Here is a 24,726-nt window from a genome sequence, read left to right as displayed (position 1 = left end):
AGTGAAGCTGTGAGCAGGGGGCAGCGCGCGGGCAGAGAAGAGGAGGTTGAACAACGCAGGAGATCAAAGAGGAGGTTGAACGAACGGCGGTGAAGGGTGAACGAATGGCGGCGAAGGGTTTTTGCTTGGTTTCTATTTTAGGTCGCAGTAGAATTTATCGGAGCAAGTGAGACTTAAAGTGGTGAGCGCCAGATTAAAATTTCAGAAATATTTCAAACTCATTTGCGTCGCAGTATTACTAATCTGAGACGCAAATGACTTTAAGATGTTCTTATAGTCATTTGCGTCGCAGATTAGTAATACTGCGACGCAAATGAGTGACTAAATTGCGTCGCAATTCTACTAATCTGCGACGCAAATGACTCTGCAAGCATCTTAGAGTCATTTGCAACGCAGATTAGTAGAGTTGCGACGCAAATGACAAAAACTTAAAGCTAAAATTTGTCATTTGCGTTACATGTGTATAGTGGCGACGCAAATGGACCTTTTTCCACTAGTGCAAGCATGCTGTGGGCACTGCACTCGTGCACGCGATCCATGGGCGCTACTGCTGCGAGTACGGATGGCAGTGGGTAATGGATCCGACCCGAATCCGTGGATCCAGATCCATTTTCAGCGGATCTGGATCCTCAATTTTTGGACCCGACGGATCCGGGTAGGATCTGGATCCTTGGTTTTAAAAACTGATCTGGATCGGGTCCTAAGTCATTACCCGGATCGGGATCCGTTTACCCGTTTTTATATAAAAAAAATCAAAATATAAAAATAAAGACTTAAGAATTGTAGCATTATTGAATTTTTTGAACTTTCAATATTATTTATGTTGGATTTGTTAAATTAGATTTTAGTGAATGCTTGTATGGACAAATAGCATTGTTATTGAAGTTTTACTAAACTATGTTTTAAGGTTAAAATGAAAATTAGGGTCGTTTGATGAAAAAATAAGTGTCAGATCTGGATCTGGATCTGGATCCTCAATTTCATTACCCAGCGGATCCGGGTAGGATCTGGATCCTTGCCTAATAAACGGATCTGGATCTGGATCCTAGAGGATTCGGTCCAGATCCTACCCGTTGCCATCCCTAGTTGCGAGGCTTTGGTGAGGCGTGGGCTTATGCCTATGGCCTTGCCTTAGCCCGTTGGTTCGTTTTAATTTTTTGTTGAGCGACGATTTTAATTAATTTCAATGTCGTGCTTTTAATTTTTCTCGGAATTTAATTTTGTTAGTTTAATTATTATACTTAATTTTATACTAATTATTTAATAAAATTAAAACCTTGGTAAAATTATAATTAATTAATTTTGATCAACAAAAATTAATAAAGGGATTTAAAATTGTTTTATGTGAGCTTTAAATTTTAATTAAATTTATAGTTTCCGGTTGGACTAGGGAATACATTTTATGTTTAAAATTAGTAAAGCATGTAAGTTCTTGGTTTAAGTGAGAGTTTTATTCATAATTTCTAAACTCTTGATTAGGTCTTTATTCCTTTAAGGTTAAAACAACTCGATTAGAACTAATAAGGTTGAATAATTTGTAGATATATTGTTGGAACCTTGATTAGTTGCTGCAAATGTTTATGTGATGCATATTTTTCTGCTAACTTGCTAAGTGGGACATTCATTGATAAATGACTGGATGAATGGTATATTGTAAATGTAATGTTTTGCAGGTTGCGGAAAGTGACTAGTATGGCCCAAATAGGATAGTATATATGGTGTGCGTACCATTAATTTGAATGTAAATATGGTCTAATGCACCATAGTTTTTATTTAAATATGGTATGCGTACCATTAATTTGTTGTAGTTAGTTTAATTATTGCAAAGTCCTATTTGAAGGAAATGACGTCTCCCATGGTGAAATTCAAGACGGAGTTTCCAATCCATTTTCAAAGGCGGAGTTTGAAGTTGAAGCTTCAAGATGAAGTCGAGCCATAACAGATCACATTTAAATCATATGCATGTTTTAAGATATTTATTTCTTTAAATATGTCTTGATATTATGCATAATATTGTGGCTTGATTATGTTGCATGATTAAGGATTTTAGTTCACTTAAAATCTAACCAACATAGTAAGAGCCATAAGTTCCAAACTTTAAAATTGAGTTAAAAGGTGTCATTCCAAAATAACACTCACTTGGATAACCTTTACATCAATCTAGTAATAGTTTTCCGCCATAGCGAGATGTTACTTATTGATTCTAAAGGGGTAAGGTACACATTAGTTGTGAGTACATGTTGATTTTGGTTAAACTCAACGATATAAGTAAGGAGTCCTTTTATGTCGTGGCAAATGGGATAGGTTTACCTAATAAGTTCTTAGACGTACCTATCAACCAAGAGTAGTTTCTAGACTATTAGGAAGGGATTTGCTTACCTAAATTATTTTAGAATTAAGTCAAATAAATAATGTGCTTAATTCTTCAATGATTTTTAGGATCTTGGATTCATTTTATTCACACCTGCCGGAACTAAATATTCGAATAAAATGCCAATGACTTGTTTAAATTTCATGTTTGCTTTTCAAGTTATTACCCATGATAAATGTTTAGACTTTGCATGCTTCAATTTATGTTTTTAATTATTGTTTATAATTAAATTTCATCCACTGCAGTAAATCCTTTTAGAAAGGTAACAGTAAATTTCCTCGATTGGCAGTGAATCCAAGAACGATTCACGGAAATGAGAGAAAATGAGAAATTTAAATTGTACGTTCTTATGGCGACTTTTAAGGTTGTTTTCGAGTATCAAAGTCGAATGGCAAACAGATTGTTGCTTGTGAATTCAAAATACAATGTAGTTTTGAGATCATAAAGCATTGAGTTTAGCACTCAACTTTACCAATGGTTAACAACTTAATATCTTTGTCCATTTAATTCTCGAATGCGTCTAGTCCCTAGACATTCGAATATATCGATGCTTAGAGAACTTTAGAAGCTTCTGGTAAGATCATATAGTTGAAGAAAAGTATTCAAGATAAATAAAATGGTAAGACCTTTGTTGGAGTGACATTGGACATGTCTAACAAAGTATAAAAGTCAACACTAGAGAAGTCAATTTTTAAGACTATAAGAAAGGGTACAAGAAATAGGAAAACAAGGAACAAGTGAAAGGAATTTACAATTCCGTTTCTACCTAAAAGTTAATGTTTAAAGAGAAGTGACCTAGAAATCAAACTTCCTTGGTATCATATACCACTTGAGGTTCTTACTTTAATAATAAACTCAAACAATGGAAGCTAGGCTATACTAATGACCTACAAGTAAGAAATGAAGCATGGAATTGCTACATTAGTTGTAGGGTCATCTAGTTTGTTTTAAGTCCTTTCAAGGATGGAACTTATTGGTTATTTTGTTCCATAGTCGGCATACCTGAATTTCTATTTCAAACACAGAAAGACTCACATTCAAGGAAAACAAAAACAATATTTGTTTGTTTATTTGAATGAAATGGCCGTCATTTCCGATGAGTCATGTATGTTTGATTAAAACAAACAACTATTTAACAATAAGAACTTTACTAGGTTCAAATCAATCTCTTGATTTGAGTTCCACTAATCTTTGGCATTGTTGCTTAGACCATTTCAACAAGTTAACGTTATAAACCTCTATTTTGATGGACTTTTGAAAGTTGATTGATTTCTAGATCATTCAAGACAAGCTAGTCTTACTTGTTGAAAGTAACAAAAGAAATTAACTATTGTTAGAACTCCTAAAGAAAGATTTTATGACTTAATTATTTCACCTGAATTTGAGTGAATATGGGTTTATTTACTCAATGTGATATAAGATTGAATCTGTTTGGCTAGTTCAAAGATTCAGAAGTATAAAGTCCACTTGGCATGAAATCATAAAGATCTAGGTTAGGTTAGATCATGTTGATGATTACTTAAGTCAAGAATGATCATCAATGATTGTGTGTTGTAATTTCACGACCGAGCTCCATAAGATATGGTATATCTAAATTGGAATGAACGAAGCCAATTGGTACTTGATTCGATCAATGATGAATCATAAAGAATTTTCCTATAATTTCTAAAACAAAATTCTCAACTACCACCAAACTAAACCAAATTCGTCAAAGATATTGAAAAGTAATTTCATAATATCTTTTCAATAATATATATCTAAGAGTTCCTAAACTCAGTGGGAGCTTAGTGTTTATTATCCAACAAACTAAGGCCCAATTATAGATATATGTTTCATTGTGATTTATTAAAACGAGACACAAGGGTATTGTTTCTACCACGAATTTTTGAGAACATAATGTTTGTTTGCTCGAAATACTCCCTCCGTCCCGGAATACTCGACCCGGTTTGACCGGCACAGAGTTTAAGGGACTGAAATTGATTTATTTAATTTAATATGTAGTAGTTGATAGTGGGGTATTATTTTAATGTAGTTAGTGGGAGGTGGGTTAAGAGGTGGGGTTGGGGGAGAGTAGGGGTTGAATTTTTAATTATTTTTTGTATGGAGTACGGGGTAGGTGGGTTAATAGGGATGGAGTGAGAAATAATATAATATTGTTAGAATATTTCCATTTTTAGAAACAGGTCAAGTATTAAGGGACGGCCCGATAAGGAAAACATGTCAAGTATTCCGGGACGGAGGGAGTAGTGTCCTTTTGGAGATTCATTTTCAAAATGACAAGTGGGAGAAAATAGACCTCGAAAGTCTTTGAGGCGAAAAACAAACATAAACGGACGTTTCGGAGGCTTTTCGAAGTTCTTCAGAAAATCCAAGCACCTATTCTTTAAGGACTTTAGAAGTTGCTTTAAAGAATAGACATCTCTTAGAAGACCTTACAAGTGCTTCAAGGAGAATAGAATATTCAAAGTGTCTATTGATATTCTATTGTTTGATGTTCTATACCCATGTAGGCATAGAGTTCAGGTCACTGAAACTATGTGATTCTTTTATTAGATAGTGAAGAAACCTATAACCTGCAATCAAACTATTATCATGAAGATAATTGAGTTTATGACTTGTGAGAATGCTATGACGAAACCCAGATTCCCTAAAATGGTAAGAGGCCATATATAGACTCAATGTTTTAAATGGTTAGAGGCCATAAAACATATTCAATGTTTTGATGATAAAATTGAAATTTGGATGATTTGCAAGAATATTTTCATCTATTTGTTGCAAATTGGTTTTAAGAACACCATCAAACATGGAATTTTGTTCACACACAAAGCTAGATTAGTAGCTAAAGGTTACAAGCAAATTCATGGCGTGGATTGCGTTGAAACGTCATGCATAATCGTAATGCTCGAGTCTATAAATCAAGCAATGATTGCATATTAATACATATGGCAATTGGATGACAAAACATCTTCCTCAATAAAATGTTGGAAGAAACTATGTACATGGAATGTATAGGATTTATGGATCCACATAAATACTTGAAAAGGAAAGCTAGCTTATGAAATCTAAGTACAGATTTAAGCAAGCAATTAGGAATTGAAACTATATTTTAGTGAAGCTAATAAGTATTTTAGTTTCATAAAATGTACATGATTCTTATAGATATATAAGAAGTTTAGTGGGAGTAAAAACTCAATTGGTCCTATGTGTATCACACATATGTCTCTATTGTGAAATTTCATTCAAATGCTAATGACTTAGATTTGAAATTATTCATCAATTATGGACCAAGGCGAAACTTAGTACATACTAGGTTTAAGATCTATTTACAAAATATCTTAGAATATTTTTTGGGTTAAGTAATGGCATTTACTAAATCAAACACGAAAGACTCCATAGGAGATATTCGGCCCATGTGAATAAATCTAAGTAATAGATGTTTGAACTATGTATAAGAATTTGCTAAGTTAAATATCAAAGAGTCTAAATGAGATTCTTAACCTATATTATATGTCAAAGAATTTGGCTGGATTCAATATCTATTGAGACTGAAAGAGTTAAAGTTACATGGATAAAATTCAATTGGGAAATTATTCTGCAAAAGAATTTATCATGTATGATATAATATGAGGATCGCCAAAAATGTATCGTATGAATTTAGGTATGACGAAGATATATCAATCTCTATTAATCTAAGAAAAGATCAACTAGATTGAGATCAAGAAAAACTTATGGTACTTGAAAAGGTACATATGAATAGTTCTTGATTCAAGGAAATGAAGATATGCTAAATATTGATGCTACATGCATAAACATTGGAAAAGGATCAAGCAAGATCCCTTTGGAGTTAACCATTGGCAAGGACGAGCTACAAAGCACCGTGTTTTGAAATGGCAACATGGATTGAAGACCACGAGTTATTGCGTGGGAAATTAAAATATTAATTTCTATGTTCTGAGATACAGATGGAAAGTCTTCCACATATCTGTGAACTGCTTGGATAAGTAAATCCAAACAAAGCATCACTAGAAACCTATACATTTGAAGTAAAAGTAAGTATTTCCTATGAAGCAATAAGATAAAGTTGTTTACGTTAAAGAGTTCTTCACTGAACTTAGGTGAATCACATGTCTGCTGACTTAATGGTTCTTCATTGCAAAATGTGTAGAACCACTATTGTAGCAAGAAAGACTAGATCACAAAATAAACATACTCAAAAGATCTTATCATCCTATCTCGAAAAGAATTCGATGAAAAGGATATTAAGATTGACAAAGCATATAACTAAACCTATGCAACAAGTGAGAAGCAACACTGATATTGTGGCACTGGAAGTCAAACATAGTTTTGAATTCCATTAGTTGTTTTAAAAAAGAGTTAGGGGCCCATGGTTGTAAAAAATTGGGGTTGAACATTTTATCATATATAAAATGTATTATCATATTCCATTTAATCTTGGTTTAATATTATATGATGAGTCCTTTAAATTTGACAATATATTTAAGACAGACTGTCAGGACCAGTCCTGTGACTAAGAAATGTCTATCAAGTGAACTTGAATGTCAAAAGTTGAAACTGGTCCATGGTCAAAAGTTTTCTATAAAAGGTGGACGCATAGAAAACGCTAGACGACTAGAATGCAAGATGACTAGTAGTTCTTTTTCTTGAACTACGTGGACATGGCAATGTCGCAATCATTTGCATATATACTTACTTGATAAGATTAGTATCGGATAGAACTATAAAACTTTACCGTAAGAGATGAAAATCTGTCATAAGTAAATTTCATTATATTATTAGACATTAATCCTCAATACCTGAGTGATTTGAGATTACTTGTTTGTGAACTGGTTAATTTGACGTTGTCAAGCGTCGCACCGTAAAAGGAGACTATAACGGCAACGCTCAGGTAATCACATATCAAGCGAAGTCTAACCTCAAGATAACAAGTAGGGGTGGCCACGAGCCGAACCAAGCCGAACCTTAACATGGCTCGGCTCTTTTTAACATTTTCTTATGAAGCTCGAGTTCGAGTTCGAGCTCGACTCGAACTTAATTTTTTAGCTCAAACTCGGCTCGCATACTTAAATTGAAGTTCGAATTCGAGTTCGTGCTCGACTCGTTAAATGATTCAAGCCGAGCTTCTAATCGAGCTCAACTAATGTTTGAGCCTAATTAACAAACTTATAAATTGTTATATCAATGTTTAACACTTTAATGTAAAATATTCAAACATGATAATAAATGTTTTCATATTTGATAATTCTGACAAAATACGAGCAAAATATCTTCAAAATAAGTTATACTAACATAACTAATAAAGTGAAATAAATAAAATTCATTAGGCTAAGCTCCTTTATTTTTGCATCAGGTTCATTACTCCATACTTCACGGCAACAAGCTTTCAAATGAAATTCCCAACAACATGGGCCCGTCATAAGTTCAATCCAATGCCCAATCTGCATTGTATCAAATACATTTAGTAGTAAGATTTATGTAGAATTGTAGATGCATGCTAGGATACATACAGACAGTGCTAAGTAATAAAACAAATGTAGCTATATCGTGTAAGATTTCTTACCTTGTAATCAAGGATCAAGTGGGAGTGATATTTGAATAACCTTGCTGGGCTTCTGCTCATAAAGAAAACAACCAATTTAAAGACATGTGAAACAAAATTAAGTATTTTGAGTAGAGAAAATAATAATAATCAGATGAACATATATTAATATTTACCTTAACCTTCTTGACTCCATGAACGCAACCAATCTCCACCACAAATTAAAGCTTGGACTATTTCAGGAGCTAAGGAAGCACGATGTGGATCTATAACTCTGCCGCCAGCGCTAAACGTACACTCTGAAGCTACTGAAGATACGGGGATAACAAGAATCTCAACAGCCATTCTGGACAAAATCTTATACTTCATGTTATTTGTTCTCCACCAATCTAATACATCAAAGCAAGAAGTCCCTTCCAACTCGCATATATGAACGTCTTCCTCCAAGTACACATCAATATCAGATTTCAAAGCCGGGATACTTTGTGTCCTTCTCACTTCGTCTTGATATTTTTTCCAACCAGAAACTTTAGACTGAGTGTGCATACTGTTTTCATAATTTGATTGACTAGTTGGAAGAATTGGACTCTGATCTGAACTTTCAGCATTCATAGATGCAACATACTCGCCATAAACACTGTATAACAATTCTTGAGCTCTCTTGATATGTGTTTTACCTTCCTGTCCTGGATAAATTTGATTAAAAGAAAATTCAACCAACTTCATTTTGCACCTTGGATCCAGAATAGAAGCAATCACCATCAACATATTTACCTCACCCCAATATTTATCAAATTTCTTTTTCATCTCGAAACTCATTCTCCTAATAAAATCATTCTCACTAAATGCTTTTTCATCCAACAACAACTTGATGTTATAAACTTGAGGGAGATATAAATTTGCTGTTGGATAATCACTCCCATAAATAATATGAGTAACAACATTAAACACTTCCAAAACTTCACATATTAATTCTACTTTCTCTCAAGATTCCTCACTAGGCAAACATGTGTATTGATTGTCTCTCTCTTTATATTCTGCAAAGGCCTCCTTAAATTGTAAAGCAAGGTATAACATCTCATAAGTCGAGTTCCAACGTATGGGGCAATCAATAACTAATTGTCTTCCACACAATTGCAATTGTTGTACAATATTTGTAAATGTTTGGAGCCTTGATTCAGAGTGGTTAACAAACTTAACACTTTCCCGAACATCATCTATGATATCCTCTATCTGACTTAAACCGTCTTGCACCAACAAGTTCACTATATGAGCACAACATCTCACATGAAATAATTCTCCTCCAGCGAGTAACTTTCTTGTTCTTGAAAAAATACCTTTTAATTTCCTTAAGCATGTATCATTGTATGATGCATTATCAACTGTAATAGTTTGCACTTTATTCTCAATTTCCCACTCTAATAAATACTTGTGAATGGCATCAGCTATGTCAACACCACGACGTCGATGGGGAACATGAACAAAACTAAGCACTCTCTTTTGCAATTTCCAGCTAGAATCAATAAAATGACCAGTTATCACCATGTACTCTATTTTTTGAGGCCTAGATTTCCACATATATCTGCAGTTATGAAAATGTTGCTAACATTTTGCAACAAGTTCTTTAATTTATTCCTCTTATCCTCATAAACACTCATACCCTCTTTTTTTTATAGCCTTCTGAGTTATCCTTTCATATGAGGGGTTTAAAAGTTTCATCATGAAATTAAACCCAACTTCTTCAACAATATTTAATGCATGCTCACCCATTAATACAAAGTGAGAAACTCCTTTCCTCATTTTAAAATGATCATACTTCCCTTTCATATCAATTAAAATAGGCCCCATAAAATTATCATCAAGATTAGATCTTTGTGGCTGAAAATTCAATTTTTGTTGACTATTCATATATATTTTTCTTTTCATGCATTTCTCCAAATGTCTAGTTAAATGAGTGGTGCAACCAGTAGGATTGATGGTCAAAGGAGTCTTACAATGCATACAAACAACTTTTTTTTACACCTTTTATGACCTTCTCCTCTAGCTCATCCCAACACCATGCTGTCCTCTTCCTTCTTCTTCTGTTTTCCAAATTATCATTTCCTCGAATTTCATCTTCTTCTACAGGGTTTGTGGGATTATATGTTCTGGGTTGACAAGATTACCATCAATGTCAGCCATTTAGATATATCTAAATGAACCTGCAATGGAAATTAGAATTAGTTAAGTAAATTTTAATTTGGAATAAGGAAAACGTTGTACTAATAAGTAATAACACAACACCTTAAAACACTACTACTCATGGAATTCACATTAATGAAACTAAGTTAAATAAAAAAACAAATTAACTTACTACAAAAATAAATTAAAAAGAATCATGCTGCAAATAACTTAATCTCAATTCAAAGTAGTGCTCATATAAATAATCATATTAACAATATACATCATTAATTCGTTATGTATACATATTCTAATAAGGAAATTTTGTGAAACACTACCTTAATGTTAATTTGGACGTTTTGTGAATTACTACCTTATAATTTATTTTTTTAATATTTTGCTACCTTATAAGTTTGATATGTTTTAATAATACTACCTTGTAACAGAAAATGTTAAATCTCTCCGTTTGTGGGCCCCATCCCAACGACTATATTTATTTCTCTTTCCTCTCTCCCAATCTCTGTTCTCTTTGTCAATATTTTTCTTTTTCATCTTTAGCAGCTTGCTGAATTTCTCTGATTATTTTACCCGTAATATAAATTAAAATTTGTCCATTATTCATTAATTTTTCCCGTAAGAAAGATCTGCTTGGTTTAAGCTGGTGAAGTGGAAGGAAAATAGAAATATTGTTTTTATTTCCCTTCGTTTCTAGTTGAGTTTAATGAACTTGTGTTTAAGATTTTTTTTTTTTGTTTTTGCTGACATTGATGGAATTGTTAATTCTGTCAGGTTGGATGATCCACTTATGTGGGGATTCAAGGGCTTTCCTATAACAAATGCCAAATCGACAAGATGGGTACTTACTGCTGAAGTATATGCTTTAAAAATAGAGTGATGTCTTATTTTTTCTTACTTGGTATATAACTGATTTACTTATATGTCTCGTAATTTATGCATTTGGTGAATTCAACATTTATCTTTTATTCCCTATTGCAGCGATCTATGTTTAATATCAAGTTTCTAAATTTGTTATTTCAAGTATGCCTGATAGAGTAAAATCTAATATAGCACTACAGAGTGGTTACTGAAACTTGAAAGTGCATGTAATGTTTTACTGATTTTCATACAGAACTTGTTGACTTTTAATAGGAAGGGCAAATAAAAAGTATAACCTCAGTAGGACTAGTGTGAATCTTTTGGGAGAAGCTTTCTGAAGCTATGAACTTGCTGGGAGATATTAGGCTTATAAGTTCTAGAAATGGTGTGATTGAAGTAACATTTAATTTTAGTCTCAGTAAATGGCGGTGGCAGGCCCTCCTTTCAAAACTAAAAGTAGTTTCTTGTGTATCTTATTCTTGATTTTGTCAATTTGGGTTTTGTATATCTTTGAGTCTGTGACCTGGTATTTTACTTCATTTTCCTTTATAAAAATACACGATCAGTTGCAAACAGTAAGACAAAATATAACCTTGTTGAAGGACTTTCCAGTTCCCCGGAAGAAGGCAGGGGAAATAGCACTGAAACCTGTTTCTGTGCAGAGAGATAATCAATAATTAGTTTTGCTCCAATAATACACTCAATTCATGACTTTATGGAGGCTAGCAAGTATAAACCATCTTTCAACAAGGTTGTCCTTGAGCTGGTGTGACACTACTCCAGTCAGCAAAATCCTGAGATCACCAAAATGCAGGTAGAGCCACAAAGCAGCTTCTCAGGAACATCAAACCTTTTCTGTGAGTTACATCAATGATAATCTCACACCCGTGCTGCATGATACTTGGCCCATAAGATAACCAAATATGTTACTCGGTCTCACACAACACATGTGGTGGGGTGTTCAATTCAGAGCTGCAATTCGCAGGATATTACCATTGCTGTAATCTGCCAATGATAATAGAAGACTAGCAGATTTTAAGTCGGTATTCAAGTGAGTCTTCTTCTACAAACATTAAGAAGGAGAACAAAGATTGAGAAATGAGAGGACAAAAATTGAGAAGGAGAAGTAGGTAACAGAGATTGAAAAAGAAGAAAGAGAAATGGAATATAGTCGTTGGGGTGGGGCACACAAACGGAGAGATTTAACGTTTTCTGTTACAAGGTAGTGTTACTAAAACATATCAAACTTAAAAGGTAGCAAAATATAAAAAAGTTTTTATAAGGTAGTAATTCACAAAACGTCCAAACATTAAGGTAGTGTTTCACAAAATTTCCTTCTAATAACAACAAATCATGTAATAAATCTAATTTTAGTAAGCAAAAAAACATACGAAGTATACACTAGTCAAACATGAAACTTGTTCAGGCTGCGGCCAACTGTGTAAATGATCAAAGTAGTGAGTGGAGTCTATCTGAGGCTGCTTTATACTGTATATGGGCTGTAGAATACTATGTTTCTAGTGTGGAAGCAGAAGTGATGCCTCAGGTTCAAAAAATTTCCCTAGCTTTTATTTCGAACTTGAATATGATGATTCAGCTACTATTCAGATTTTTCTTGCTTAGTCAATTTCTTTTTTCAATTGTTTTTACCTGAAGATAATGTTAAACTTGTTGGTCCTGATATCATTTTAATCATTTTAAGTTTCCACATCATGCCCCATACCTGTTATCTCTCTTAAACGTGCAACAACATTTTTTCATAATCGGTCTGTCTCGTGGATCAGGGTGGACACAATCTTTTATGATGTGAAACAATCTCTGGACCTCCTCCATTTTAAACGAACTTCATGTTGGATCTATGATATCATGAGGTAAGTGAATAAGTGATCTTTATCCAAGCACTCGAAAACCCAACCTGCTACAGAGCAGTTATCGTCCATGTAAGGCATCCTACCAGTAATTATTTCTAACAAAACAACCCCAAGATCTACAATTACTTACTGCCAGATAATCATCAACGTCTACATCACCATTACACCAATGCTTCCAAAGAAACTCCCACCCTCGGTTGGGTAAGATATCTCAAATAAGAATCTATTAAAGCAACAACCTAGTTCAGGCAATTCATCGAACACTTAACATGCAACACTCACATACAAGAAAACATTTACACTAATAATTTCTAGTATAGATTTTGGAGTATAAATTTAGAAACTAAGATGAAATAGAAAATAATGCTAATTATTTGTGAATTTAATTAAAAAAACACATAAATCATTATACAATTTTTTTGTAAAAAATGTTCACATCTGTGCAAAAAAAAAAAATTACCTCAGAAATCAGAATAGATGAATAAAGTTGAGAGCTCAATTTGTACTGAGGATTGGCATGAATGAGATTGATATTTGCAAATTGCAAATTTTTTCTTATAAATGTGAAGAATACTTGAGGAATAAAGAAGACTATAGGAAGGGTTGAGGGGGGTAAAATTACAGACATGGCTGATATCGATTCAAAGACTTATATTGTAAATGGAATTGGAGAGAGATTTGGGAAGTTGATCAAATTGATTGTTGATTTTGGAAAAAGAAAAACGTATGATTCCTTGAATTATGATTAATGAGAATTTGGTGAGGAAAGACAAAACTCCTAAATATAGGAAAGTATAGTTTATTAGAAATTATGCCCAAAATACGAAAAGTTAGGTTACATAAATTTTTTACCCATCTTATTTAATTATGTGGATGTGAGGATTTTCATATATAACATACGGAGTATATATAATTTTGCAGTATCGAACTGTTCGCGAACTTACCAGCCAAATATACTACAGTTTGAGTTCGGCTCGTTTATCATACGAACTATTTTTTGAGCTCGAACTCGGCTCGTTTAAAAACGAGCCGAGCTCGAACCGAACTTTTAACGAACCGATCCCGAATAGTTCACGAGCTACTTTGCTCGTGTCCACCCCTAATAACAAGATTGGGATTGTCCTCCCATAAATCGGGATGAGATGCCGAAAGTTGTACAAGGCCACTCGGAGAGCTAGAAACTGTAAAATGCATGGTATTGCTTAGATGAATCATAGGCTATGATTATCTGTTTATTTGATCAGTTGAACTCTGACACCGAGAAATACCTCTGGAAATAATAAGGATGACTACTCTTACCTTATGTTCATGAGCAGGCATCGAGCGACAAAGGAATTAGGAAATGCACACTTGTCCCTAAGGACAAGTGGGAGACTGAAGGAAATACTGCCCTTGGTCCAAGTTTTCATTTAATGCTAAGTCCAATAAATGTGGTTTAGTATTTATTAATAAGTTAATAATTCAGTGAGATCAAGTGATTTGAATGCCTGGCTAGAGGCCACTTCAGTTCAAGTGGAATTAATGAATTAATTCACGACTTACTCTTGACTGAACCCGTAGGGTCACACAAATAGTGCGTGAATGGATCAAGTATTTAAGTGAACATAATATTCATTAAGTACTCTATTTATGGTCATTCGGAAATGATGGATCTAGGTTCTAGTGGGAGCTAAAATCATCAAAAAGGCAAAAGGGAATATTTGTCGGAAGCCGGAAATGGAATTATGGTTCATGACGGAAATATAAATATTATCCAAGTCGAAGATATTTTCGGAAACGGGAATATGGTTCGTATCGAAAAATATTATCGGAAATGAAAATATTTCCGGAAACGGAAATATTACCGAAATCAGAAATATTGTCAAAATCGGAAAATATTATTGGAATCGGAAATATTAAAGGAAACGTGAATATTGTTCGAAACCGAAATAAATTCCGCAATCGGAAAACGAATCGGAAGCGCGGCCTGCAAATGCTCGACGAAGGAGCATGCGAGACGCAAGGCCCAGCGCAAGCGCCAGGCCCAACGCCAAGGAAGCCTGCACGGAGTAATCATGCTTGGGCCGAGAAAGTGCAGCAGCGCCCAACTCATGGGTCGCGTGCTGTGGCTTGGCGCCAAGCCTTGCGCAACAACGTGAGCTTGGGCCGTACGCTGCAAGGCCTTTGGCCGACCGGTTGCTTGCACGCTAAGAAATCTTGGGCGCCAAGCTTCTTGTGCGTCAAGTTATTGTTTTTCTAATTCTACTATAATTAGATATTAAGGGTAGATCTGAAATACTTAGTATTTGATTATCCCTAGAATTCTAATGTTGTTAATTAACTAGAGTCCTAATAGAATTAGTTAATTGATTCCTAGTAGAATTCTAATTCCCTATTTCCACCCTATGTGATTCATGATCACAATTTATACATCACAATTAGAATTACCTATCACCATTGTGAGTTTCCCGAGTGCACATAATTAAAACCTTAGAGAATATTCTAGTTGGTTGAATCTAAGGCGGATCTGAACGTGTTGTGGACTATCTACGGAGGGACGACACTTGGAGTCATGTACTGGTTCTTGTTCGATTCGGGAGTAGCTAGGGAAGGCACGCATCACATAGTATGTATCCTGAATTATGTTAATTGACTATGTGGCAATTAATTTGGATTTCCTGGCTTTTTGGTTTTTCCGCATGAATTATATTGTATATATTGTTCATAACCTAACAACAAAAACTACCCCAGCTGTTCCTTTATATAATAGAGATAAAATATAATAATACTCCGTAGGTGAATAAGGATCGTGTCTTTAAAAACTACTCCCCCTGTTTTTGATTATTAGTCCCTTCTATAATCTTGGCACTATTTACAATGTGAAAGAATCTTCTAATTTCTTTCCAATACGTATTTCAAAATATATTAATGTGAGATCTTGTTTTGTTCGTCTAAATGTGTAGTTTAACAATACGTATTTGGAGATATTTACGTTTAAATATGGAGTTGAAACATATGAAAAGGTCAAAAGTGGACTAATATTTAAGAACGGGGGAGTACATATTTATTTATTTATTTAAGGATAAATTGTTTTTTAACCCCTAAAAAAATCGAAAAATTATTTTTACCACCTAAAAAACTAAAACTTGTATTTTACCACCTAAAAAATAAATAAATTAAAACTTGTTTTTTACCACCTGAAAAATGGAAAAATAGATGAAAATGTTATGTAGGGGCCACAATAACGGTAATACTTCTGATATGTTCTATTTTCCCATGATTTCATGTATTTAACTCTCTTCTTTTCTCCCGCTTCCTTGTCTTTGTTGAATTTACATAATTTTTCACTACCATTAATTCACAAAATTGACAAAATTTAATGAAAGTAAAGAGAGAATGGTGAAAGAGTTCAAGAAAATCACACAGGGAGTGTAAAAAATTGAAAGGAAATTGAATTAGATAGCCATACATAAAGGTTTTGTCTATTTTTACGTTTTCACGTGGTAAAAAATAAGTCTTAATCATTTTTTAGGTGGTAAAATACAAATTTTAATTTTTTAGGTTTAAAAAACAATTTTTTGATTTTTGTAGGTGTTAAAAGATAATTTTGTCCTTTATTTAATGTATTAACCCAAATTATGAAACTTTGATATGTTGAAAATATAAATATAAATAATTTTATCAAGACCTCTTTATTAATACAGAGTAATATTTGAATAACTTACTCGTATAGTCGTAGTACAATCATCAATTGTAAGGTAAAATAATGCAAAATCTATATAATTAAAGTAGAGTGATGGTTAATGAGAGGTGAGAAAACCCCCAATAATCCTTTCTCACCTATGCCACGTTAGTGGCCACGTCATACTCATTCAAAAGGAAACTAATCAATTCACAACTTTAATGCTTCAATAAAGCACTAATCAAGCAAGGAAAAAAAGCATTCAAACTAACAATAAAAGGAAAAATAACCATTTACAAAAAAGGAATAACAAATTTGGTATTAATAGAATGGAATATAAATACAAATAAACGAGGAAAAAAATAATGACATAAATATTCTTATAATGGAAATTTGAATAACATAAATATAATGACTGGCTATTTCGAAATAAATCTTCAAAAATTATGAAATAAATTGAAAAATAATTCGAACCTAATAACAAATATAGAAAACGTCATTTTTTAATCCTGCATTTGATGTATATTTAATCAGTTTAATAAAAAAAATGTAGGTACTTCAGTTAAATGGTTAAACTATACAATTTATAACCTAGGCTACATTATTATAATTAATTGACATTTTATCTTAGGCATGTATCAACATTTCAATTGTCTAACATCATTAAAAAAATCTCATATATACCAACATAGATATATCATGATTCATTAATTTCATAACTACTCCATATTTGTATTATTACTGTTATAATGTACAGAGTAACAACATTTCAAATCTAATGCACTATTTTTTATTTACTTTCTAATTTTATGGAAATCACATGCATTAGCACGGGACCGTACTAGTTTACATTAAAAAAAATAAACGTGACACATAATTTGGGATCGAGAGAGCATATTTTAATACTTCATCCGTCCCTTAATACTCGCCCCAGTTTGATCGGCACAAAGTTTTAGGCAATTTGATTGACTTATTAATTTATTAGGTGGTACTCCCTTCGTCTCTTTTTGTTCTTTACGTTTTCCTTTTTGGGTGTCCCAAAATGTTCTTTACTTTTCCTTTATATTATCAAATAAATTTTTTAATATTCTATCAAATTTGTGTCTAATGATTATTTTAACCAATTAAATGCATTAGGTCATTTAATCTCTCAAACGTTTTCATTGGTACATGAAAATTTTCTCATTTTCCCAATATCATATCTTTTATAAAAGTGAAAACATTATAAATAAACGTAAGACCATTTTGGTATTTACTACCTTAAAACTACACCAGTTTTGTATTTATTACCTTATGAAAATTTTATTTTAAATTACTACCTTAAAGTTTCAATTTTTTTTTGTTTTTACTAGCTACCACTTTACATTTTTCTCATTTTAAAATTGAGATATCTCTTAGTTTCTTAATCATTTTAAGTGATTCAAAACTTGTTCTTCTCATTATGTATAAGGATTCCACAGGGATCTTGCTTTTAACATTTTGTAAAAGGTAAAACGAATTAAATATCATTTGTAAAATTTTAAATTTTTATGAATTATCAAATGACATATTTTGAAATGTCGTTCTCAATGAAATCCCTATAAAAAAGGGAAAATAATGAACTTTAAATAACTTTGAACGATTAAGAAACGAAAGAGATATCCTAATTTTAAAATGAGAAAACTGTAAAGGGGTAATGTGAGGGGGTCGAAAACACGACGGGGGACCTCTTATGAAGAGTGTACGGCCCGCACGACTTTTCCACTCTGGATGTGGCAAGCATATTAAGTAAACAGGGACTGACTGTGGGCGTTAGCCTCTTTTTACTAGTCTTTAGGAGTCGCCATTCAGTTTAAGAAAACTGAAAAAATCCGGTTGTCGTGATATGCCTGGAACGCAAACATATGTGATTCACAACGGCCATAGATTCCCTTGTGGTTCCTGGTGTAGTGATCCCTCAACGTACATCCAGCGGAGCAGAGATTCAGAATTCGGGGGACGTTTACTAATACGGGGAGTGCCCAGCATTAGCCCACGCGACGTGGTCCTTACTAGCTAGTTCAATTGTGACGATGATGGGACATGCGTTATGCTACATTATTACTCTTGATTGATTTTAATGCACAAATATTTACTAAACAGATGTGAAAACGCTGATTTAGATTGATTTAAGGAGCTTAACAATACCGACTTGTCCAAGAGTTATCTGATTTAAGCGTGGGAAATATAACAGATTAAATTTAGCAGATTTATACAATGGGGAAAGGAATAAAAGTATAAATTCACGTTACCGCAAAGCGTAGGCTTTACTGTGGTTCTCAAGAACACCTACCACTTGACTTTGCTAGCTTTCCGTTTGTCTTTCGAACTTTCCGATGACTGATTAACTATGGGATGAGATTCTTCCAGAGTTTTGAGTATTTTAGGCTTAAGGACTGTGTTTAGGTTTCAACAACACTTTGACAGTATTCAGCGATCAGGCGGTCGTGCGGACAGGGTCTGCTTAACAATGTGTTAAATACGGAAGACGCACGAATACGGGACAGAGAAAAAGCTTAGGTCAATACTCAAGCTTAAGGGTTTAGGGTTGGAATTGTGTGTTATTTTCCGGTTTTCAGAGGCCCTATTAATAGTAAAATAGGCCATAATAAGATAAATTTCGGAATGGGAATTTTCCAACTGAGATCTGTTGAGCGCTAGAAAATTCCAGCGCTTGGATCAGGAGCGCTGGTTATTTCTAGCGCTTGCATTTTGTGCGCTAGATCTGTTCTGGTGACAGCTGGATCAATTCTATCTTTTGCGTGATTGTGTAAGAAGCAAACAACAACGCTGGAATAAAGCAACGCTTATGGTTTGAGGGATGGAATAAAATGACGCTCAGGCTGCCAGCGCTGGAATTTTCTAGCGCTGGTGTTTTACTTTACTTTTCCAGTCTTATCGATTTTTACCGAATCTTACTCACGTTTTTGAAGGAAATAATGCCCTTGGTCCAAGTATGCATTCAATGATAACTCTAATAAATGCGGTTCAGTATTAATTAACAAGTTAATAATTCAGTGAGATCAAGTGAGCTGAATGCCTAACTAGAGGCCGCTTCAGTTCAAGTGGAATTAATGATATTAATCCACAGCTTACTCTTGACTGAACCCGTAGGGTCACACAAATAGTACGTAAACGGATCAAGTATTTAATGGCATTAAATACTCTATCTATGGATATTCGGAATCGACGGATCTTGGTTTCAGTGGGAGCTGAGATCTTCACAAGCAAGTGAATACTCCGGAAACGATGATATCGCCGGAAACGGAAATATGGATCGCATAGGAAATATAAATATTATCCAAGTCGTAGATGTTGCCGGAAACGGAAACATGGTACGTATCGGAAAATATTATCGGAAATGGAAATATTGCCGGAATCGGAAATATTGCCGGAAACGGAAATATTGCCAGAATCGGAAATATTATCGGAATCGGAAAATAATTCCGGAAACGGAAATATTAAATATTTTTCCGAAACGGAAATTAATTCCGGAATCGGAAATATTAAATATTGTTCGTATCGGAAATGAATTCCGGAACCGGGAATTTAATCGGAAGCGTATCGTACGAATTAGCATCGGACGAGGCCTGCCGGACGAAGGCCCAGCACGAAGTCGGGCCATCGCCCAGCAAGCAAGACGCACGCCAACACGCACAGCCCATGGCAGCGCCAGGCCCACCGCAAGGCAGGCCCAGCGCGCGAAGGCGTGGCTGCGTAGCGTGGGCCGAGCGCACGCACGCGTGGGCTCCCTCGTGGCTCCGTGCGTGTGTGTGTTTGTGTCCATGCACAATTCCTAAATCTATTAGGATTTGGTGTATGATTAAATTCCTATTCCTTAAAGGATTATTTAATTAATTAGAGTCCTTGCAGGATTCTAAGTTTAATTAAATCGTATCCTACTAGGATTCCAATTCCCTTTCCAAACCTCTATAAATAAGGGCATAGGGTCATAATTTATGAACATGGGATTGAAGTATTCTAAGCGTAAGTTTTGAAAGAAAAATAAACCAAACACTTGCAAACACTTAACCGAATTTCCTAGTAACCTTAAGGGCGATTCTAGTTGGTCTAACTTGAGGCGGATCCGGACGTACTGTGGACTATCTACGGAGGGACGACACTTGGAGTCCTAAAGACTTGTTCTTGTTCGGTTCGGGCGCAGCTAGGGAGGGCACGCTACAAAGTGTATGTATCTAAATTATGCTAAATGATTATGTGTAAATAATATGTTTCCTGGCTTTATGGTTTTTCCGCATGATTTATGTTTTGTCATATGTATCATAACCTATCAGTGGTATCACGAGCCTCTTATTATTTTCATAATCTAAATTGCATGAACATGGTTAAATTATACAAATTTGCAAGGAATTAAAAGGGGTGATTAATTTTCGTAATTGTTAATTAATTGCAAATTGCGTTTATTTAATTATATGTACGCAGTTTTTCGGCAGAATGTTCGTTACTCAACCAAATCGAGTGATTTTTGTGTCAATCCCGCATGTAAAAGGCATTCTAAAATTTTGACAAAAATAGTGTTTTTCGCCGAAACCCCGAATTCCCAAATTCGAAGCCTAACTATGAATTTTCAGAGGTTTTAGTTTTTCGAACGCAAAAGTTTGTAAATTTAAGATGTTAAATTAAATATTTGCGATTCTTGTTGATAAATCTTGAATTTTTGATTGACCTACTGTATATGTTTAACAAGTTTGAATGCCTAGCCTTGTTAATTATGCAATCTAATTTGTAATTATAATTAATTTGTTGAAAATTCGAATAATTTAGAATTGATTTGATTTTCATAATTAATTAATAATTTAATTAGATACCTATGATTAAAAACCACCATAAAAATTGTTAATTTGTGTTAAATTTTAAATTTTTATGACCTAGACTTGAATCCATGTTAACCGGAAATTAATTAATTAATAAATTTTCGATTTTTCGCCCTAAAAATTATGAAATTAATATGATTTATTAATTTATCATTAATTTTGGAAATAAAAGTTTTAATTTTTATGCAATTCGCTCATAAAACTTGCACGCACAAAGCAATGGACGCTACGTGTTACCCTTAAGGGGTGTTGTATAGTGCGGGCATGCGACGACGAGCAAGGGAGCTCGTCGCCCATGCGGTACGAATGCAGCGAGCAAGGCTATGGTGCACGAGCACAAGGCAGCAGCCCTGCCTTGTGTCGTGTGCTATGTGCGATGGGCGAGTGGGCAAGGGCGAGAGCAAGGCAGCGACAGTTGCGTGTGGACAGCAGGCGAGTTGCGCCACGACGCAACTGCCTCGCGAAACGTGCGAATCCTCGTGCTTAGCGAGCGCAAGCTCGCGTGCGACGAGCGCTACGCCCAACGACTAACCCTCGCAAGCTACGAGCACTGCCTCGAGCAGCGAGCGCAAGCTCGCGTGCGTCGAGGGCAGGCGCGCGCAGCGAGCCAGAGGCCAAGCGTGCCTCGAGGAGCCTTGCGATGGTGTGCAGCGATGGATGCGACGCAGCACATAGGCTGCGCGCACATGGCCAGCGATGGCTGCGTGCGTGTGGCCTATGGCTGTGCGTTGCGTGGTGATGTTGCGTACCTTGTGTTACGATTAGATCGTTTTAAAATTTTAATTTGAAATTTTCAGTTTATGTAATTTTAATTAATTTTAAAATTAATAATTTAAATTGTTTTCTTGGATTTTAATTTTGAATATTATAATTATAATAAATTTCATTTATTCTAATTATTTTACTAAAATTAAAATCATGAATTAATTTAAATACGACTGAAAATAAATTAAATTAATGGATTCGATTATAAATTTATATGAGCTTTAAATTTTAATTAAATTTGTATGTTTCCGGTTAGACTAGAAATACATTTTTATGTTTAAAATTAGTAAAGCATATGAATTTATTGGTTTAAGTGGGAGCTTTTTTAGTCATAAACTCTTGATTAGGTCTACAAATCTTTTAAGGTTAAACAACTTGATTAGAATTAATAAGGACTGAATAATTGGTAGATTATTGGTGCCCTTTATTATTTGCTGCAAATGTTTATATGATGCATACAATGTGTTTTAACTAACCAATTATGTGGGCCATTCATGATAATGAATGGGTGAATGATATATATTGTATATGTACTGTTTTGCAGGTTATGAAGTGACTAGTATGGCCCAAATAGGATAGAAAATATGGTCTGCGTACCATTAATTTGAATGTAATTGGTCTAAAGTACCAAAATTGTTTTTCAATTCAAATATGGTATGCGTACCATCAAATAGTTGTAATTAGTTTAATTATAGCTTATCCTATTTGGAGAAAATGGCGCCTCCCACGGTGAAATTCAAGACGAAGTTTCCATTTTCGAGACGGACTTTGAAGTTGAAGCTTCAAGATGAAGTCGGGCCATACTAGATCACATTTATCTTATGCATGCTTTAAGTTATTTATTGCTTTAAATATGTCTTGATTATGCATGAGATTGTGGCTTGATTATGTTGCATGATTAAGGATTTTAGTTCACTTAAAATCTAACCAACATAGTAAGAGCCTTAAGTTCCAAACTTAAAAAATTGAGTTAAAAGGTGCCATGCCAAAATAACACTTACTTGGATATCCTTTACATCGATCTTAGTAATAGTTTTCCGCCATAGCGAGGTGTTACTTGTCGATACTAAAGGGGTAAGGTACACAAATAATTGTGAGTACATGTTAGTTTTGGTGAAACTCAACAATATAAGTAAGGAGTCCTTTTATGTCGTGGCAAAATCGATAGGTTTACCTAATAAGTTCTTAGACGTACCTATCAACCAAGAGTAGTTTCTAGACTATTAGCAAAAGGCTTTTGCTTACCTAAAATGTTTTAGAATTGAGTCAAAATACATAATGTGCTTAATTCTTCAATGGTTTTAGGGACTTGGAATCATTTTATTCACACTTACCGGAACAATAAATTCGAATAAAATGCTAATAACTTGTTTAAATTGCATGATTGCTTTAATTTTCAAGTTATTACTCATGATAAATGTTTAGACTTTGCATGCTTCATTGTATGTTTTAATTATTGTTTATAATTAAATATCTTGCACTGCAATAAATACTTTTAGAAAGGTAACAGTAAATTTCCTCGATTGGTAGTGAATCTAAGAACGATTCACGGAAATAAGAGAAAATGAGCAATTTAAAATGTACGTTTCTTTTAGCGACTTTTATGGTTGTTTTCGAGTATCAAAGTCGAATGGCGAACCGATTGGTGCTTGTGAATTCAAAATACAATGTAGTTTTGAGATCATAAAGCATTGAGTTTAAACGCCCAGCTTTACCAATGGTTAACAACCTAAAATCATTTTCCATTTAATTCTCGAATGAGTCTAGTCCCTAGACATTCGAATAGATCGATGCTTAGAGAACTTTAGAAGCTTCTGGTAAGATCATCTAGTTGAAACAAAAATATTCAACATAAATGGTAAGAACTTTGTTGGAATGACATTGGACATGTCTAAATAAAGTATAAAAGTCAACACTGAGAATTCAATTCTTAAGGCTATTAGAAAGGGTACAAGAAATAGGAAAACAAAGGAATAAATGAAAGGAATTTACGATTCCGTTTCTACCTATAAGTTTATGTTTAAAGAGAAGTGACCTAGCAATCAAACTTCCTTGGTATCATATACCGCTTGAGGTTCTTACTTCGGTAATAACTCAAACAATGGAAGCTAGGCTACACCAATGACCTACAAGTGGGAAATGAAGCATGGCAATGCTACATTAGTTGTAGGGTCATCTAGTTTGTTTTAAGTCCTTTCAAAGGCTGGAACTTAATGGCTATTTTGTTCCATAATCAGCATACCTAAATTTCTGTCTTCAAACACAGAAAGACTCACATTCAGAAGAACAAAAACAATGCTTGTTTGTTTGTTTATTTGAATGAAATGGTCATTTACGGGTTGAGTCAATATGCTTGATTAAAAAAAACAACTCTTTAACAATAAGAACTTTACTAGGTTCAAATCAACCCCTTGATTTGAGTTCCACTAATCTTTGGCATTGTAGATTAGACCATATCAACAAGTTAACATTCATAAGCTCTATTTTAATGGACTTTTGAAAGTTAATTGATTTCTAGATCAATTTAAGACAACTAGTCTTACTTGTTGAAAGTAATAAAAGATATGAACTATTGTTAGAACGCCTAGACAATAGAGTTCAAAGCTAAAGAT

General features: G+C 34.1%; 1 long non-coding RNA gene across 7 annotated transcripts; it reads right to left on the bottom strand.

Annotated features, from left to right (window-relative positions):
• Nucleotides 1-7,529: 7,529 nt before the first annotated feature.
• On the bottom strand, nt 7,530-13,691 carry LOC110797010 (uncharacterized). 7 transcript variants are annotated; one of them, XR_008920011.1, is made up of 6 exons: nt 13,296-13,691; nt 12,688-12,879; nt 11,557-12,027; nt 8,105-10,129; nt 7,950-8,001; nt 7,530-7,827 (listed from the first exon to the last, which is right to left on the bottom strand). It is a non-coding gene; the product is annotated as an uncharacterized lncRNA (long non-coding RNA). The 7 variants fall into 7 exon arrangements; XR_008920012.1 differs by having other exon boundaries at nt 11,557-11,969; XR_008920007.1 differs by lacking the exon at nt 12,688-12,879 and having other exon boundaries at nt 7,531-7,827; nt 11,557-11,618; nt 11,702-12,027.
• Nucleotides 13,692-24,726: the final 11,035 nt, after the last annotated feature.

The sequence above is a fragment of the Spinacia oleracea genome, chromosome 4 (genome assembly GCF_020520425.1).
Source record: "Spinacia oleracea cultivar Varoflay chromosome 4, BTI_SOV_V1, whole genome shotgun sequence".
NCBI lineage: Eukaryota > Viridiplantae > Streptophyta > Magnoliopsida > Caryophyllales > Amaranthaceae > Spinacia > Spinacia oleracea.
The sequence above is the reverse complement of the archived record's forward strand: the minus strand, read 5'-3'. Positions and strand labels throughout refer to the sequence as shown.